Below are 21,302 nucleotides of genomic sequence, written 5' to 3'. Positions count from 1 at the left end.
ACCATTCGTGTTGCAGCTAGGACCCTTGGGATTGCAAACAGAGAAAGATTTTCAAATGTAAGTGATTTATTTAAATCGCTATTTGTGATTTTATGAAGCCTGTGCTGGTTGAAAAATGTGTTGATGTGGGGCGCCGTCCTGAAACAATTGCATGGTATGCTTTCGCTGTAAAGCCTATTGTAAATCGGACAACACAGTTAGATTAACAAGAATTTAAGCTTTTAAATTATATAAGATACTTGTCTGTTCATAAATGTTTAATATTACGATTATTTATTTGAATTGCGCGCACTCCAATTTCACCGGATCTGGTCGACAGGCCGCTAGCCGGATGTCTATCCCTAAGACAACAAAAAAGCAATGTGTTATTGACAGTTCATCAGCTATTCAGAGAAAGAAGGTTAAAATATGTTTGTTCCTGTGCTTTTCTGAGAAATGCAACACAATGCTTTCAAACGTGTGCTTCTCCACTGGCAAACTGATACTAAGAGCTAATATGAATTATTTACTGCTTGTGGACTTTCTTCTTCGGTTGTGGCAGGAAGCTTTCTGCTTGAGTGAACAATACCTTCACGCCCAAACCCTTTATACTTTAGAGTCACAATGTGCCAACACGAAACAGAGCAGTGATTTAAATACAGAGGCAGCAGACATACAGTAGTACGGCATCAATAGATGGTGACTATTTGAGAGATATTTCTCATTCACTTCTAAATCACCCTATTTAATGAGAACCTGGGTCATTTCACTCAATTTCCTCTCAGCGTCTGACTGATTCCTACTGTGACACATTTCCCCCCATCACTCTTGAAGGACATGGGGACATGCTGCACAGATATGTCATACAGTATGTTCCAGAATAGGCTGTTCATTTCCTCTGTCTTCAGTGGCTGTGCCAATTGAGAGAGAGGGAGAGAGAGTGAGGCTGGAGTATAGGACCACCCAGGCTCACTCTGTCTCATAAAAACAGGAGGAGAAAGCCCTCTGCTGCTGCTTCTGTAATGTCTTCTTGCTCGTTATTAGAGGATGGAGCAGTGAGTGACATGCTTGCTCTTTTTACCAAGTGACACCTGCTGTATTTTTGTGTTTCTATGGGGGGGAATACATTTTGTTTGGTGATTTACTATATATTATGGTTGGACATAATATATAGCATTAATAATATATGGTATCCTGACCACGTTGTTAAACAAGCTCACCTCAATGTCAGGACATTACTAGACAGCACACAATGCGTATTCTCTGTCCATCTATACAGGCCACACTGAGATTTGGGATCACAGGGATCTATACGACAATGCCTTTAAGCCTGTGACACAAAAGCACATTCTCAGATTTCTATTATTATTTTTTTTAATTGTCACAGTTATAATTATTTTGACTCTGGTGCAGTTTGTTTCACAAGCATATTATCATGTGCTGGCCAGGGTGTGTTGTGAAACTCATCTATTTGGCATGCGCCTGGCCTCCATTATAGAAGATCACTACTTCTTTGTCACTGTATGGAGGACTATTCTATGGAGGACTATACTGCACCTGGGCCAGCTACATTATCTGCATCACATTGTATGCAAACACAGTAAGATTTTATTTTGCAATGTGCACTACAGTGGTTCGTCCTTTAAAAGTTGCAGTGTACTGCGGCACAGCTTGCATGGTGCAGCAGAATTCTATGGCACGTTATTTAAGTGTGAACAACTGATAACCGTTAATGCTAGTTAGTGCAAGTCTGACCACCAGAGTGCATCTTTGAGAAGCATTTGATAGCCTTCAATAGTGGCTGTACTAGAGAATTCTAAACTTTTTTTGTAAGAACATAGTATATGGAACTGATTTTAAGAAATGTTGCTTAATTAATTGAATGAATATTATGGTGTTTCTATTCCAAGAAAATAATTGTAAAAACTCTGGGTTTTCGTAAGGATTGAACAGAAAATATGGCGCTGTACAACATGATCATCGAAAGTAGGCTACAGTACTGGGCTATTTAGCTAAATAATCCCCACGGGAGACCGAGATTTAATTCCCATACAGGGAGGAAGGAATAGGCTTGCCTTGTAAGTACAAATTTGTTCTTAACTAACTTGCCTAGTTAGATAAAGGTTACACTAAGAGCATAACATTTCTACACCCTAATTGAATAATTGTAGTCAAACCAACACCCAAATGGAGATTCAGTGAAAATAACAATCTCATTGATTTATCAAGACCATGCTTGTCTCAGAGCAGCGCGAAACAGTGCTAAAAATCCTATTGCTTCTAACTTCATAATGCTCTTTAAATAAATAAGACCTACACCACTTTTAACAGTACATTACTCAACACTAGTGAGACTCATGTCACCTACGGTAGGCCTACAGTAGATTTAAAAATAGGATGTGACTCTCCGCCAATAATTACATATAGAGTATTGGAGGATATTTATGTAATTCAGTGATATTTATTCCCATAGTAATTCAACATGGATCCATAACTAAATAAACATTGGCATTTTGAAAGAGTAGTTTTATCATTATTTTATTAATGAAAGCATAAATATGCCATTATTAGTTACATTGTTTTAATTTGAAGGTGCAGACTGGCACTAAGAACAGCGGGACCATTTCCCTTGTCAGCGCCATTATTAGTGCAATGCCCCTTAAAGTGTTGCTCTGTGCTACACAGTGTGGCGGGGTGGCAGGGTAGTGGTCCACCCCCTCCCCCTTCTTCCTCCTGCCTTCCCCATGGGCTAAGTCGGTCTTCTGTGCACGACTCTGAGGCCCATCCTGTGCCCTCTGACCTCATGCCTTGAACCTTGCGTGCTTTCAGTGGACACTTTCAGCTGGAGAACTGCAAGGCAATCCCATTGTGCACCACTTGGGAGCCAATATACATTGTCCTGCTAATAACAGTGTTAATAATACACCTGTGAGAATATCCAAGGGGCTTTAATATCATTCTAAATTAATAATAATAATTATCGCTTTGTTTAAAATATAACAGTATTTTGGAGATTATTTCATTTTCAAATAGTGTAAAATGAGCAAGAAAAAGGACAGTCTTGAAAATGGAGTGAGACATTGTTACTAATCAGTAAATTAAGCTAGTTTGTTATTTAGAATTATTTATTTCTGTTTTTAGAGGGAGAGAAACCAAAATCCTACTGTCATCTCATGGGTCTCCCAGTCAAGGCCAGCACAGGTATTGAACCAGCATCTGTAGCTGTGCAGTGTCTTAGACCATTGTGCCACTCAGGTGCTGTACAATATAACTGGTTTGGAGTGGGCTACAGTACTACAGTAAGAGCAAAATAATCCTAACAAAATACAATAATAAAAACCTTAGTGTAACAACAGCTTTAGTAAATAATACTGAAGTCGTGCACAATTATCATTTTCTATTTAGGTTTATGTCGCCCATTCATTGTCATAGACACAGTCGGACCCAAAAGCATATTCAGTGCTCTAACTCCCCCTTGCGCTGGTCTGGAGCATTGAAGTGATGACGCAGGGTACCGTACTAAAACACAAATTACCTCTAGGATAATAGCAAAACTTTTAGTGGCGCAACCACTGTATGTTGATGGTTTTAAGCATTTTCCATGGAAGCTGCACTAACTTCTGCTTTTGAAGTGTCGGACAAAAATCTAATTCCCGCGGGATCCACTATCACATGATAAATAATTTCGTACAGTAGTAGGTGATAGATGCACCGGTTAATGTGTGTGTCAAAAACTGCAACACAGCAGGTTTTTCACGCTCAACAGTTTCAATGATTCTTGTGTATCAAGAATCATCCACCACTCAAAGAACATCCAGCCAGTGGTCGAAAACAGGCCAGTGGTCGAAAACAGGCCAGTGGTCGAAAACAGGCCAGTAATCGAAAACAGGCCAGTGGTCGAAAACAGGCCAGTGGTCGAAAACAGGCCAGTGGTCGAAAACAGGCCAGTGGTCGAAAACAGGCCAGTGGTCGAAAACAGGCCAGTGGTCGAAAACAGGCCAGTGGTCGAAAACAGGCCAGTGGTCGAAAACAGGCCAGTGGTCGAAAACAGGCCAGTGGGCGAAAACAGGCCAGTGGGCGAAAACAGGCCAGTGATCGAAAACAGGCCAGTGGTCGAAAACAGGCCAGTGGTCGAAAACAGGCCAGTGGTCGAAAACAGGCCAGTGGTCGAAAACAGGCCAGTGGTCGAAAACAGGTAATGGGGATGAAATAGGACAAAGTTCTATTTCATCAATGACATTGCTCCACTTTTAATCACACTTCTGCCTTTTTTCAATTTATAAAAGCTCAAATTGATTTCTTAGTTTTTCCTCTAATCTTGTAAATGACGTAAATAGAGGGTGACAAGAAAGCTTCTCCTCAAACAATCTTCATGTGTCTTTTACTGAACTGTAAACGTATCATCCAATAACAGACAAATGTTCATCATCAAAAGAAAAGTGACTTTTGAATAGCAAATAGCCAGGCTATGAGGTTTGGTATGGAATGTTCCATCAAGCACAAAACACTCTGATATTCAATTAAGTATTTCCCTGTCCCAAAGGACCAAGACATCATCGCTATTTAGGAGCCCTGCCAAAACACCTTATGATCAGACAAGAAAGATCCATATGGAATGTATGTTTAGGGACTATTACATGGTTATTATGAATGCTAATTGTTTACCATTAACAAGTTGTCTTAGGTGAAGTTTTATGAGTGTTCCTTGTGTATTATACATTTAGGAAAATGTAACTGGATTTATCATTTTAAAGCTGTCTGTAAAATGTCCAGTAATTATCTCTCTATTTATGAGAGTGAGAAGGACAGTAGCATTACTGAATACTGATCCTGTAACTAGGTCTATAGCCTAGATCTCCTCTCTCTGTGTCTGGTTGTCTTTCCTTTCAGTGCACAATTGGAATCGTGGGGACCTGAAATGCAAATATTGCCCGAATCAAACATATATTTGAGGAAGGAAGTGTGATCTTTGTGTCACAGTGCAAACATCTGACAGTCACTTGGCTGTGTTCACAGCCTGCAGTATTAGCACTTCCACGTCTGTCTCTCTTTCACTTGCTGTTGGGGTATGTCTCTCTGTGTGTGTGTGCGAGTGTGTGTGTATGTGCCCCAAACCCAGTTTGGGTACAGCCAGGAAGATTACATAGAGTCTGACCCAGCTGAGCAGAAAACAAACAAATCTATGTGTTCTCCAGCGTGACAGTATTGAAGGCCCGGCTTCCTGTCTCTGCCTGGCACATCTGCTACCCTGGCAATGGGGTAATATGAGTCCAAGGAGTCAACCTGTAGAAAGAGTGCAGCTCAGCTCAGCTGCCTCTTCCTCTCCCTCTTCCTATCTACCTCTCAGGCTCCCCATCCCTTATCAAGCAGCCTCTATCTGTTTTTGTGGCTTTTCAAAGCGGCCAGGTCAAGCGTGAGGGATAATCTAAATTTAATTCACTTTATCGCCAGAGAGTTTACAGTGGGGAAAAGAAGAGACAAGTCTTCACTGTCGTTATCGTCTATCTCGCTCTCGCTTTCTCTCGGTCCCTCCCTCTCTCCCCATCTCCCCCTCTCTTCCTCTGTCATCAAAATGATAGGCACCATGTCAAATCCTGGGACTCAAGGATTCACTGCAAACACATGGCTAGCCAGGTGATTGTCAGACATGCATGCAAACTATTTCTCTGTCTTATGGTGTTGCCTTGTGTTTTTTGTTGTTGCAGGTATAACGGATGTAACTACAGTTACAAGTAACAAAACACTGATACACTGATAGACAAGGACAGTCATACAAATGTTAAATACAATGATATACAAACAATACAACAACAAAAACTGTCAAATCAAATCAAATGTTATTGGTCACATACACATGGTTAGCAGATGTTTTTGCGAGTGTAGCGAAATGCTTGTGCTTCTAGTTCCGACAGTGCAGCAATATCTAACAAGAAATACCAATTCCACAACAAATACCAAATGCACACAAAGAAAAGGAATGGAATAAGAATATATAAATAACTAGATGATCAATGTCGGAGTGGCAGTATATACATACGTGACGAGTAATGCAAGATATGTAAACATTATTAAAGTGGCATTATTAAAGTGACTGGTGTTCCATTTATTAAAGTGGCCAATGATTTCAAGTCTGTATGTAGGCAGCAGCCTCTCTGCGCGAGTGATGGCTGTCTAACAGTCTGATCGCCTTGAGATAGAAGCGGTTTTTCAGTCTCTCGGTCCCAGCTTTGATGCACATGTACTGATCTCGCCATCTGGATGATAGCGGGGTGAATAGGCAGTGGCTCGGGTGGTTGTTGTCCTTGATAATCTTTTTGGCCTTCCTGTGACATCAGGTGCTGTAGGTGTCCTGGAGGGCTTGTAGTTTGCCCCCAGTGATGCGTTGTGCAGAGTGCACCACCCTCTGGTGAGCCCTGCGGATGTGGGCGGTGCAGTTGCCGTACCAGGCGGGACACAGCCTGACAGGATGCTCTCAATTGTGCACCTATAAGAGTTTGTGAGAGTTTTAGATGACAAGCCAAATTTCCTCAGCCTCCTGAGGTTGAAGAGGCCGTTGCGCCTTCTTCACCACACTGTCTATGTGGGTGGATGGATCATTTCAGTATGCCAGTGATATGTATGCAGAGGAACTTAAAACCTTCCACCTTCTCCACTGCTGTCCCATCAATGTGGATAAGGGGGTGCTCTCTCTGCTGTTTCCTGAAGTCCACGATCATCTCCTTTGTTTTGTTGACATTGAGTGAGATGTTGTATTTCCTGACACCACACTCTGAGTGCCCTCACCTGCTCCATGTAGGCTGTCTCATTGTTGTTGGTAATCAAGCCTACTACTGTTGTCTTGTCTGCAAACTTGATGATTGAGTTGTAGGGGTGCTTGGCCACGCAGTCATGGGTGAACAGGGATTACAGGAGGTGGCTGAGCACGCACCCTTGTGGGGCCTCAGAGTTGAGGATCAGCGAAGTGGAGATGTTGTTTCCTCCCTTCACCACCTGGGGGTGGCCCGACAGGAAGTCCAGGACCCAATTGCACAGAGCGGGGTTGAGACCCAGGGCCTCAAGCTTAATAATGAGCTTGAAGGGTACTATGGTGTTGAATGCTAAGCTATAGTCAATGAACATCATTATTACATATGTATTCCTCTAGTCCAGATGGGAGTGGGCAGTGTGCAATGTGCAGGCGATTGCATCGTCTGTTGACCTATTGGGGTGGTAAGCAAATTGAAGTGGATCTAGGGTGACAGGTAAAGTGGAGGTGATATGATCCTTGACTATTCTCACAAAGCACTTCATTATGACAGAAGTGAGTACTACGGCTTAATAGTCATTTAGTTCAGTTACCTTTGCATTCTTAGGTACAGTGGTGGCCATCTTGAAGAATGTTGGGACAGCATACTGGGATAAGGAGAGATTGAATATGTCCGTAAACACACCAGGCAGCTGGTCTGCGCGTGGTCTGAGGACGCGGCTAGGGATGCCGTCTGGGCAGGCAGCCTTGCGAGGGTTAACACGTTTAAATATCTTACTCACGTCGGCCACGGTGAAGGAGAGCCCACAATCCTTGGTAATGGGCCGTGTTGGTGGCACTGTATTATCCTCAAAACAGGCAAAGGTTGTTTAGTTTGTCTGAAAGCAAGACATCGGTGTGCGCAACGTGGCTGGTTTTCCTTTTGTAGCCTGTAAACCCTGCCACATACATATTGTGTCTGAGCCGTTGAAATGCGACTCCAATTTGTCTCTATACTGACATTTTTCTTGTTTGATTGCGTTGTGTAGTGATTGACTACTCGTTTTGTAGTTTGCCATATTCCCAGTTGCCTTGCCATGGTTAAATGCGCGAATGTTGCCATCTATCCATAGTTTCTGGTTGGGGTAGGTTTTAAAAGTCACAGTGTGTACAACATCTCCTATTCACTTCCTTATAAACTCTCTCACCAAATCAGCGTATACGTAAATATTATTCTCTGAGGCTAACCGGAACATATCCCAGTCTGCTTGATCAAAACAATATTGAAGAGTGTATTCCGATTGGTCAGACCAGTGTTGAATATATCTTACTATGGGTACATCCTGTTTGAGTTTCAGCCTATAGGAAGGGAGGAGCAAAGTGGAGTTGTGGTAAGATTTTCCGAAAGGAGGGCGGGGGATGGCCTTGTATGCATTGCGGAATTTAGAGTAACATTGGTCCTGTGTTTTTCCAGCACGAGTGCTACAGCCGATATGCTGATAGAATTTAGGTAGCTACAATACATACAGCCTCAGGATATATGGTTTCAAGTTTGCATAAAGTTCCGTGAAGTTCTTTGAGGGGCTTTGTGGTATTGGCTTATGGTGGGATATACACGGCTATGACAATTCTCTTGGGAGATAATACGGTCGGCATTTGATTGTGAGGAATTCTAAGTCAGGTGAACAACAGGTCTTGAATTACACCTTGAGTCGTTAATCATGAAACATACACCCCCGCCCTTCTTCTTCCCGGAGAGAAGTTTATTCCTGTCGCAATGCATTGAGTATCCAGGCGGCTGTACTGACTCCGACAGCATATGCAGAGAGAGCCATGTTTACGTGAAACAGAGTATGTTACTATCCCTGATGTCTCTCTGGAAAGCAACCCTTGCCCTGATTTCGTCAACTTTGTTATCTAGGGACTGAACATGAGCGAGTAAAATACTCAGAAGTGGTAGGTGGTGCGAGCACCTCCAAAGTCTGATTAGAAGACTGCTCCAACTCCCTCTTCTCCAGCGGCGTTGTTTTGGGTCTGCCACTGGAATCAGTTCAAATGCCCTGGATAGTGCGGACAAAGGATCTGCTTCGGGAACGTCATATTCATGGATGTGTGTGTCCCCTCATAGTCCCCTCCATTCCATGAGTTGTTTTATATAGATTTTTTTTAAGGTAATTCTGCTGTTTGCTTGAGTAATTGGAAATGTAAGGGAGTTCCATGCGATCATGGCTCTGTATAATACTGTTTGTTAACGTGAATCCGTTTTTGATTTAGGGACTGTGAAGAGACCCCTGGTGGCATGTCTTGTGGGCTGAATGTTATTTGATTATTTGTATTACAATAATGCTTCTCATAAAAACTAGTAGAGAAGCAGTTAGTCTCTTGTCAAACACTCAACCAGGAAAGGCTCGGCATGCATGTTGTTGTTAGTTCTGTATGTGCAGTTAAGGGCAAGTTGTGCTGCTCTGTTTTGAGCCAGCTGCAGCTTCACTAGGTCTTTCTTTGCTGCACCTCGCCATATTACCAGACAGTAATCAAAATGGGACAAGACCAGAGCCTGAACAACTAGCACAGTTGTTTTGTGTCAAAAACGCATTGTCTTTTCATAACATGCCATCTTCACAACCACTTTGTCATTATGAACATGAAAATTGACCACCCAATGTTATACCTAGGAGATTAGCATCCTCAACTTGCTCAGTGGTCACACTCTTTACACACAACTCCAATAAAGGTTTAGGTCTTAGAGAATGTTTTGAACCAGATACAATGATTTTAGTTTTAGATGTATTTAAGACCTATGTATTATTAATCACCAATTCTAATACTTACTGAACTCCTTATTTAGAATTTCAGTGAACTCAGTGGCTTTGGGTGCTGTGATGTAGAGTGAGAAATCATATGCACACATAGTCATTCTGTCTTTGTTTAAGACCAGTTGCAAATCATTTGTAAAATATAGAAAAGTAACTATCCAAGTCAACTGGCCCGAGGAACACCGCACTGTACATATCTGATGTTAGAGCAGCTTCCATTGGACACTCTTTGGGTTCTATTGATTAAATTACTCTCCAACCATGTGATGGCAGGTGATGTAAAGCCATTTCAAACGAGTTTCTTCAATAACAACGTATGATCAATAACATCAAAGGAAAGGGCACTGAAATGTAACAATACAGCTCTAACTATCATCTGGTTATCCATGTATTTTAACCAATCATCTGTCATCTGAGTCAGTGCAATAGAAGTTAAGTGCCCTTCTCAATACGCATGCTGAAAGTCACTAGTTAACTTCCTCTCTGAAAAATATAATTATATTTTGTCAAACACAATTCTCTCCATCAGTTTACTAAGAACATGCAGCAAAATGATATGGCAGCTGTTAGAGCCAGCAAAGGGTGCTTTACTATTTTTAGGAAGTGGAATTACTTTAGATTACTTCCACGCCTGCACACACACACATACACACACACACACACTCCTTTTGGCATTGGTTAAAGATATAGACAATAGGGGTGGCAATGCTACCATTCAATTCAAATCAAATCAAATTGATTTATAAAACCCTTCTTAGATCAGCTGATATCTCAAAGTGCTATTCAGAAACCCAGCCTAAAACCCCAAACAGCAAGCAATGTAGGTGTAGAAGCACGGTGGCCAGGAAAAACTCCCTAGGAAGAAACCTAGAGAAGAACCAGCGCAGACAGTAAGATCACGTAAGTGACTCAACCCACTCAAGTGATGCACCCCTCCTTGGGACGGCATGGAAGAGCACCAGTAAGCCAGTGACTCAGCCCCTGTAATAGGGTTAGAGGCAGAGAATCCCAGTGGAGAGAGGGGAACCGGCCAGGCAGAAACAGCAAGGGCGGTTCGTTGATCCAGTGCCTTTCCGTTCACCTTCACACTCCTGGGCCAGACTACACTCAATCATAGGACCTACTGAAGAGATGTCTTCAATAAAGACTTAAAGGTTGAGGCCGAGTCTGTGTCTCTCAATTGGTAGGTAGACCATTCCATAAAAATGGAGGTCTATAGGAGAAAGCCCTGCCTCCAGCTGTTTGCTTAGAAATTCTAGGGACAGTTAGGAGGCCTCTGTCTTGTGACCATAGCATACGTGTATGTATGTACGGCAGGACGAAATCGGAAAGATATGTAGGAGCAAGCCCATGTCATGCTTTGTAGGTTAGCAGTAAAGCCTTGAAATCAGCCCTTGTCTTAACAGGAAGCCAGTGTAGAGAGGCTAGCACTGGAGTAATATGATCAAATGTTTTGGTTCTAGTCAAGATTCTAGCAGTCGTGTTTAGCACTAACTGAAGTTTATTTATTGCTTTATCCAGGTAGTAGAGCATTGCAGAGGTCTAACCTACAGAAGCATGGATACATTTTTCTGCATCATTTTTGGACAACACATTTCTGATTTTTGCAATGTTACGTAGATGGAAAATAGCTGTCCTTGAAACAGTCCTGATATGTTCGTCAAAAGAGAGGTCAGGGTCCAGAGTAACCCCGAGGTCCTTCACAGTTTTTTTCGAGACGACTGTACAACCATCAATATTAATTGTCAGATTCAACAGAAGATCTCTTTGTTTCTTGGGTTCTAGAACAAGCATCTCTGTTTTGTCCGAGTTTAACAGTAGAACATTTGCCATCCACTTCCTTATGTCTGAAACACAGGCTTCCAGCAAGGGCAATTTTGGGGATTCACCATGTTTCATCGAAATGTACAGCTGTGTGCCATCCGCATAGCAGTGAAAGTTAACATTATGTTTCCGAATGACATCACCAAGAGGTAAAAAATATATAGGGATAACAATAGTGGTCCGAAAACAGACCCTTGAGGAACACCGACATTTACAGTTGATTTGTCAGAGGAAAAACCATCCACAGAGACAAACTGATATCTTTCCGACAGATAAGCACTAAACCAGGCCAGAACTTGTCTGTGTAGACCAATTTGGATTTCCAATCTCTCCATAAGAATGTTGTGATCGATGGTATCAAAAGCAACACTAAGGTCTAGGAGCACGAGGACAGATGCAGAGCCTCGTTCTGACGCCATTAAAAGGTCATTTACCACCTTCACAAGCGCAATCTCAGTTCTATGATGGGGTCTAAAACCAGACTGAAGCGTTTCGTATACATTGTTTGTCTTCAGGAAGGCAGTGAGTTGCTGCGCAACAGCTTTCTCAAAAATGTTTGAGAGGAATGGGAGATTCGATATAGTCTGAAGGTTTTTTATATTTTCTGGGTCAAGGTTTGGCTTTTTCAAGAGAGGCTTTATTACTGCCACTTTTAGTGAGTTTAGTGGATAGAGAGCCGTTTATTATGTTCAAAATAGGAGGGCCAAGCACAGGAAGCAGCTCTTTCAGTAGTTTAGTTGGAATAGGGTCCAGTATGCAGCTTGAAGGTTTAGAGGCCATGATTATTTTCATCATTGTGTCAAGAGATATAGTCCTAAAACACTTGAGTGTCTCTCTTGATCCTCGGTCCTGGCAGAGTTGTACTGACTCAGGACAACTCAGCTTTGGAGGAATATGCAGACTTAAAGAGAAGTCCATAATTAGCTTTCTAATGATCATGATCTTTTCCTCAAAGAAGTTTATGAATTTATCACTGCTGAATTGAAAGCCAACCTCTCTTGCGGAATGCTGCTTTTTAGTTAGCTTTGCGACAGTATCAAAAATAAATGTAGGATTGTTCTTATTTTCCTCAAATAATTTGGAAAAATAGGATGATCGGGCAGCAGTGAGGGCTCTTCGATACTGCACCATACGGTCTTTCCAAGCTAGTCGGAAGACTTCCAGTTTGGTGTGGCGCCATTTCCGTTCCAATTTTCTGGAAGCTTGCTCCAGAGCTTGGGAATTTTCTGTATACCAGGGTTTATTTTTGTATTCACAATAGTTTCCCATAAAGGTTGTCTATAACTGGTGGCTTATAGTTATTGATGAATAACAATAGTTTTTCCATCTCTCCCACACGTACTTGACCAAATTCAAAATGGCAGCCCTTTTCTTTTTCCCTGTTCAATGTTGTAATTTCACTTCTGAGTTCTTCTACTTTACTAGCGAAATAGTAATTGAAATGATTGGCAATATCAAAAGGTTTTGTTATAAATTACCATCAACTACAATAAACAATGGAGATTAATGGGTTTTCATTGTTTAATTTAATTTATCTTGGTTTGGTAATATAATTTATTTTCATTTTGTTAAGCTTTGTTTGTTAAGCTTAGTCACAACAGTTCAGTTCTCACAGTACATTTTTAATGGGTTCATACATTAATACTTTTACAAATACTTTCAGTGCTGCATCTGGATTCACTTCCTAATTCCTTTCACTAATGCTGCAGAGCTTTTCATACTAAATGTTTTCTGATGACTTTTTTTTCCAAAGAAAAATGTTTTTCTTTTTAAAAAAGCCCTGGAAAAACATGATCAACATACATTTTTCATTTAAAAAAGCCCTGGGAAAACATGATCAACATAAAGTACATTTTGCTTTAAAAAAACCTGTCCTGGGAAAACATTTTGTATGATCTCTTCTAAATTATTTTAAGCACAACCTTTGTCTTTCATTGCTACAGTGTTATAGTCACTACAGCCAAATTGATCTGATATTGCTTTAGAGCAAAGCTCTGCAGCATTAGTGAAGATATAATCAATACAACTGGATGTCAGTGATCTAACATTATTGGTATGCACTCTAGTTGGTCGGCTACATATAAACTGCTCTTCAGACGAAACAGATGGTGCTCTCCTTGACTGCTTTTGCTGTTGTTTCTTTTGCTTTGTTTATACTTCCTCTTGATAACATCGCAGTTCTTACGAAAAAACACAACAATGTCACGTGAAGTGTTCCAAAACACGTTTTCAGGTGATCACATGGGATCTTATGTGAAGTGAATGTGACAGCATGTAAATCAACACGTGATAACATGAAACTACACTTGTGAAAACATGTGAAGTGTTGCAAATTTCAAGTGAAATCATGTGATTTTCCACATATGAAAGTATGTTTTTTCTATAAGTGAGTGTGAGTGTGTAAGTAGGCCTTCTTTTTCTTTTGCATCCTCTCCAGAACTCTCTGTTTGTGTTGCACACAGTGACCTCTCCATAGCCCTACATGCAATTTCGTGGCGTGATATATGATATGTTGATATTCTTATTAATTAATATGGATAGCTCTAATCCTGAATTTACAACCGTGGTGGAGGATGCATGGTAGTAACATACGCATTTGTGTTCTGCTTGACTCCCATGTTTCCAAGGAAACTTGGGAGGAGCTCTGAAGCTAAACAGCCCTTCTGCGTACTATCGTGGTGGTTTTAGACCAAACACCACTCTCACTGCACCTGGCTAATGATGATGGTGAAATGGAATTACAAGAGGTGGGTTTTGGATGGGTCATCATTACAGGATGGGTTGTTTTTTGTTTAAATGTCTTTCATGTGGCTGAAATTACAGTCAAATAAATTGATATGCAGTCAGAGCTACAGTAATTGCTTGTTGTTGATAGATAGCTAGACAGACAGACAGAGACAGATATATAGATAGATATAAAGCATGCCCTTTGTCTATGAAAGGTAGTGCAATAACAGTGAGCAGAGGACTGGGTTAAGATAATTGATCAGCTGTACTATAGTTAAGACACAGATAGGGTTCCCCCAGGACTGTATTAATGTTTTTGATTCCCTGTGTGGTGACTGGTCAAGACACATAAACTCAGCAGAAAAATAAATGTCCTCTCATTGTCAACTGCGTTACTTTCAGCAAACTTAACATTTGCAAATATGTGTATGAACATTTGCAAATATGTGTATGAACATAACAAGATTCAACAACTGAGGCATAAACTGGACAAGTTCCAGACATGTGACTTACAGAAATGGAATAATGTGTCCCTGAACAAAGGGGGGTCAAAATCAAAAGTAACAGTCAGTATCTGGTGTGGCCACCAGCTGCATTAAGTACTGCAGTGCATCTCCTCCTCACGGACTGCACCAGATTTGCCAGTTCTTGCTGTGAGATGTTACCCCACTCTTCCACCAAGGCACCTGCCACACCCTGATCTGTTTAACCTGTTCCTGTGATTGTCTCCACCCCCTCCAGGTGTCACTTATTTCCCCCAGAGTATTTATCCCTGTTTCCTGTCTCTCTGTGCCAGTTTGTATTGTTAGTCATGTCAACTAGATTGTTCTCCCGTACTCCTTTTGCTATTCTCTTTTTGATAGTCCTCCCGGTTTTGACCCCTGCCTGACTCTGGACTATTTTCCCACCTGCCTGATCATCCTGCATGCCCTAACCTTGATTCTACCTGCCCTTCCGTACCTTTTGGACCTTTTTGCCTGTCCACGACCATTCTCTTGCCTTCCCCTATTGGGTTAATAAATATTTTAAGACTCCAACCATCTGCCTCCTGTGTCTGCATCTGGGTCTCGCCTGTGTCATGATAGCACCTGCAAGTTGCCAGACATTTCTGGAGGGAATGGCCCAAGCCCTCACCCTCCGATCCAACAGGTCCCAGACATGCTCAATGGGATTGATATCTGGGCTCTTCAGAACATTGACATTCCTGTCTTGCAGGAAATCACGCACAGAACGAGCAGTATGGCTGGTGGCATTGTCATGCTGGAGGGTCCTGTCAGGGTGAGCCTGCAGGAAGGGTACCACATGAGGGTGGAGAATGTCTTCCCTGTAATGCACAGCGTTGAGATTGCCTGCAATGAAAACAAGCTCAGTCCGATGATGCTGTGACACACCACCCTAGACCATGATGGACCCTCCAACTCTAAATCGATCCCGCTCCAGAGTACAGGCCTCGGTGTAGCGCTCATTCCTTCGACGGTAAACGCGAATCTGACCATCACCCCTGGTGAGACAAAACCTCGACTCGTCAGTGAAGAGCACTTTTTGCCCGTCCTGTCTCGTCCAGCGACAGTGGGTTGGTGCCTTTAGGCAACGCTGTTGCCAGTGATATCTGATGAGGACCTGCCTTATACAACAGGCCTACAAGCCCTCAGTCCAGCCTCTCTCAGCCTATTACAGACAGTCTGAGCACTGATGGAGGGATTGTGCATTCCTGGTGTAACTCGGGCAGTTGTTGTTGCCATCCTGTACCTGTCCCGCAGGTGTGATGTTTGGATGTACCGATCCTGTGCAGGTGTTACATATGGTCTGCCACTGCGAGGACGATCAGATGTCCATTCTGTCTTTCTGTCTCCCTGTCTTAGGCGTCTGACAGTACGGATATAACAATGCATTGCCCTGGCCACATCTGCAGTCCTCATGCCTCCTTGTAGCATGCCTAAGGCACATTCGTGCAGATGAGCAGGGACCCTGGGCATCTTTCTTTTGTTGTTTTTCAGAGTCAGTAGAAAGGCCTCTTTAGTGTCCAAAGTTTTCATAACTGTGACCTTAATTGCCTACCATCTGTAAGCTATTAGTGTCTTAACGACCGTTCCACAGGTGCATGTTCATTAATTGTGTATGTATCATTGAACAAGCAAGCAATGAAGATCTGTGAAGTTATCTGTATTTTTTACGAATTATCTTTGAAAGACAGGGTCCTGAAAAAGGGCCGTTTATTTTTTTGCTGAGTTTAGGTGCCACATACAGGGAAAACTACTCCTCTTATCATTAGTTCAAATAAAACATGTGCCGGCTGAATTAGCTGAGCCCAGCTAGCACATTTGGTCCCTTAGATGTTGTGGGAACGTATATTTTTGATTTCACATTGATTGTGGGATCAAAGCCATACGTTTCCTGACTGGTAAAACAGGAAAATAAATGTAGTTCTGAGAACAGAAGGTACAAGATTTCTTGTTCTGGAAATGTTTATTTTTAGGTTGCAGGGAGGTTCTGAGAACGTTTTACTCTGGTTCGATTAACGTTTTCCTGGTAGGTTTTATTAATGCTTAGAGAACAGATATTCTAGGTTATTTGGAGGTTTTTGAATAAATTCCTCAACCTTCACTGAATGTTTCAATAAAGCTTGTAATGGAAATTAATTTTGGAAATTAATTTCCTTAGTGATACAGCATCAGTGAGATTTAAACCAATAATCATCTGTTGTCTATGCATGGCATTAGTAAACTGCACCACTATGGTGGAGCGTGCTATGTTTTCTTACTCGTACAAAACAGACTCCATTTCAATGGAAAAAAGCACTCATTAAGATCAAGTCTGGCCAATGAATTGGTGTGTTCAACACACCTGAACACACTTAACAAGGTAGAGGATAGAGATATGTTTTATTGATGCTGAGAACAGAATGTATATGGTTTTATATAACATTAGAACATTCTCTGGACCCTACTAAAGTTCTTCATGTTCTGAGAACAGAATATGTTTTTTAAATAAAATTCTTAGAACATTCTCTGAACGTTACCAAAGCTTTCCTGCGGTTTTTATGCAAGGTTTTCTTAACGTTCTCAGAACAATTTGAAAACAGGACTATAAATAGAACCATGAGGAAACCTGTAGGAAATGTTGTGCTGAGGTACTGAAATTCTCAGAGTAGAATGTTGTTTCTTAAAGTTCTCTGAACATTCCCAATGACAAACCAGTTGGAGAACATTGAGTAAATTACCAAATTGAAATAAAATGTAACCATGTTTAAACTTTTAGGAAACTATTGAAATACTAAATAAGCTGAGAATGTTCCAAAGCCAAGCAACTATCTTGCACCATTCCCAGAAAGTTGTCAGAAGGTTGCATGCCAAATAACCATACTATAGGACCACCATGCTCTCACCAAGCTCTAAGAAACCTAATTGGCCATTTTAATTTATAGTGTTATATTCAGTGTTGGGAAATCAAGATATGGCATGGTGTTATTGCTCGCAATGATATGAATGGGAGTGCCTACCTGTGCAAATGGTATTGGTAATAACCCTTAATCTGCAGTCAAACCTTATCTACTCAGTCATATTTTTTACTGCGCAAATAACTGCTTGTAAATTAGATGTTTAAAAAAATATACAATAATAATCACGCAAACGTGTAGTGTAGAGGTCACCTAAGTCTATCTCCATCCAAGAAGCAGTTCATAGGAAAGTGTTGTCATGCCCTGATCTGTTTCACCTGTCCTTGTGCTTGTCTCTACTCCCCTCCAGGTGTCATCCCCAATATCCCCTGTGTATTTATACCTGTGTTTTCTGTCTGTCTGTTGCCAGTTTGTCTTGTTTCTTCATTTTTCCAAGTCTCTCTTTTTCTCATCCTCCCGGTTTTTGACCTTTGCCTGTCCCTGTACCTGCCCACCTGACCACTGCCTGTCTCTGACCCTGAGCCTGCCTGCCATCCTGTACCTTTGCTCCACCTCTGGATTATCGACCTCTGCCTGACCTGACCTTGAGCCTGCCTGCTGTCCTGTACCTTGGCCTCTGCTCTGTATTATTGACCCCTGCCTCCATTGACCTGTCATTTGCCTGCCCCTGTGGTTACAATAAACAATGTTACTTCACACAGTCTGCACTTGGGTCTTACCTTGATTCCTGATAAGCGTATACTAAACCAGTGTTTATTTTCACATAGTGTGTTTTGCAGTTTACTGGACACATCAATAGTGTACTGTCTTTATCATTGTGATACTAAACACTAGCTGAGATTGTCACCCTATATCTTGGTGTAAACACAACAATCAATTAATGTGTTCCGTGTGAAAAGCTGTGACCTTTGCTTTATTGTTTTATTTTCCCTCTAAGGGAATTCGAGAATTTAAGCAGCTTTTTGCAGCTTTTTGTTAAAAATCGCGCAACATTTCAGCGCCCTGCTATTCATGCCAGGAATATAGTATATGCATATGATTAGTATGTGTGGATAGAAAACACTCAGACGTTTCTAAAACTGGTTAAATCACGGCTGTGACTATAACAGAATGTGCGTTTCATCGAAAAGTGCAGGAAAATCTGATCACTGAAAATGGAAATAAATATCCATGCGCTACTTCCAGGAATTTTTCAAAGTGAACCGGATTAAATGAGCCCGAGGTTGCAGTGCCTACAGCTTCCACACGATGTCTAGAGTCTTGTCATTTGCTTCGGCTTTGATTCTTGGTCAAACCGACACAAGGGAACCGATTCCCTCCGGTCACCGACCGGATGTTTTGGTTGAGATTTCTTTAGACATTATTTTCCGACGGACACCTATAGAATTTACATCGCCTCCTGATGAATTTTATCGCTTATTAACGTGTACTAATACCTAAAGTTGCATTACAAAAGTATTTCGAAGTGTTTTGTTAAAGTTTACCGTCAACTTTTTTAATAAAAAAAAATGACGTTACGTTATGAAACGCTATTTTTTTCGTTTATCACACAGTCTTCATAGGTCGATATCTTGGCTATATATGGACCGATTTAATCGAAAAAAGACCCAAAATGATGTTTATGGGACATCTAGGAGTGCCAAGAAAGAAGCTCGTCAAAGGTAATGAATGTTTTATATTTTATTTCTGCGTTCTGAGTAGCCCCCGGCTATCGCAAAATCTGTCGTTAGGTGACGATGCAGTATTTGGGGGATACATGCTATCAGATAATAGCTTCTCATGCTTTCGCCGAAAAGCATTTTACAAATCTGACTCGGTAACTAGATTCACAACGAGTGTAGCTTTAATTCAGTATATTGTATGTGCATTTTACTGAAAGTTTGAGTTATCAAAAACTATACGTGGCGTACTTGAAATTTCCGCTGATATATGTTCCCACCACGGGACCACTGCCTTAACAAGTTTTAAAGGAAACATCCACAACAAGCGTTCTGATAAAGAGATACATATTGTGGCAAACCTCTTCAAGGTTAGGAGCGTTTGTCACAAACTAAGTGGTAAACTGTCACCAAATCACCCAAGAATGAGAGTTCTTTCGAACAGGACAGTACCTGTGTGTTTGTTTCTCCGTCCTGGTCCACCCAGGCCGTAGGTGAGGTCAAGGATAGCAGGGTTCGGTACACGAATCGGGTTCTCGGTAGGTCCAGGTCCAAACGCCAACAGGTAAGTCCAAAACAATCCAGCTCATACACGGTAAATCCAGCCAATCTCTATAGTCTCTTTCTCTATTGTTCATAGCTCCTTCCAGCACTCTCTCTTCCTCTTCCTGGTTTTTCTTGACCCTTTATCTGTGAGTCGGCTCCACCTTCTGAGGGTTCCCCTTGCTTCTGGGACTTGTAGTTTTGGCGGTCGGCCATTTTGTGATCTGTAGTTCTGACAGGGGTGGCCATTTTAGTGATCGGGCAGAGCCCGTTTATTAGTTCTGCTCTCACATATCTGCCACTTATCACTCGACCCCCTTCTTTGCCACAATATTTAGCATCTTCCTCCCTCTTTCATCAGAGGTAAAGTAGCCAGCCAGGTCAACCGTGATACAAGTCAGTATTCGATGTCCATCCTTGTCTGAGGATGTCGGAAGATTATGTGGAAACTGGCCACTAGGGGTAACAGTGAGTGCTGTTAGTTTCAAGTAGGCTTCAATTTTTCAAGGGTTTTTGAGTGGAGGTGGTGGATAGGCATCTGCCTCTAATTCCAGCGGTTGCAGTTTAAAATCCACCTGTAGAAAGTTATTTTTGAGATTTTTGTTTTAAGCCTATCAACACCTTAATCCATAACTTGTGGAGTTATTTCCTAACATAAGGTCCCTTGTATCTCAGTTGATGGAGCATGGTGCTTACAATGGCCGGGTTGTGGGTTCGAGTCCTATGAGGGACAAGTATGAACATGTATGCACTCACTACTGTAAGTCACTCTGAGTAATAGTGTCTGCTTAAATGTAACCTTAAAATTTTGGAGTTAATGTTTGAACCTAACCTTAAAAATGTAGAATTAATGCTTATCCTTAATTAAACACGTCTAAAATTTGATGCTTGCAACATCTTATAAATTTGACATTTGAGAAACATGGATGAACATCTAATTCTGACATGAGGCTGTGAGAGCAAGTTGACAGTAGCACTGCTCTGTGCCTCACGGAGAGAAGGGACTAAGTACCCCTGCAGGAAGCACAGTGGGTGAATATGACATTGGTGACAGTTGTGCTTGTAAGCAGCTTGGCACACTCTCTGCATTTACAATGTGCTGTTGATAGTGATTAAAGCGGTGAGGAGTCGCCTGTGATGTGCCCTGAGAAAGCATTAATCTTTCAGGTTCCTGCTCTTTCCCTAAAGAGCCATGATCAAAGCAGATCAAGAATGGTGGAGGACTTTGGGGAAGGGGGCCAAGGTGACAGGTACACCAGATGGACAGTTCAGACCTGCTTGTTTCACACAAATGTCAGAACTGTAAAAAAGGTTTTATAAACCATCAATCACAGTCTTGGCAACTCCAGGAATAGTCAGGTGCTACGGAAATTATACATCTCTGGTGAACGATGGAGGTAATTACTCCTGCTTGGCTTAGGTCACTTACTTTTTAGGGAACTCAAGGGGCAGGGAAAGCTACTTTCATAGACCCATCAAACTGAACTGGGCCTGAGGAAAGTTGTGTGTTACAGGCTAGGAAAAAAATCAGAAAATCCAACTACCTACTCTCCTTGACACGTCTAACAGGCAATATTTGGCTGACTGTGTACGTGAATGTTTTATGGGACTGTGTGTATGCAGGGTATAGGTAC

Source organism: Oncorhynchus keta, chromosome 26, assembly GCF_023373465.1.
Source record: "Oncorhynchus keta strain PuntledgeMale-10-30-2019 chromosome 26, Oket_V2, whole genome shotgun sequence".
Classification (NCBI taxonomy): Eukaryota; Metazoa; Chordata; class Actinopteri; order Salmoniformes; family Salmonidae; genus Oncorhynchus; species Oncorhynchus keta.
Note: the sequence above shows the minus strand (reverse complement) of the source record.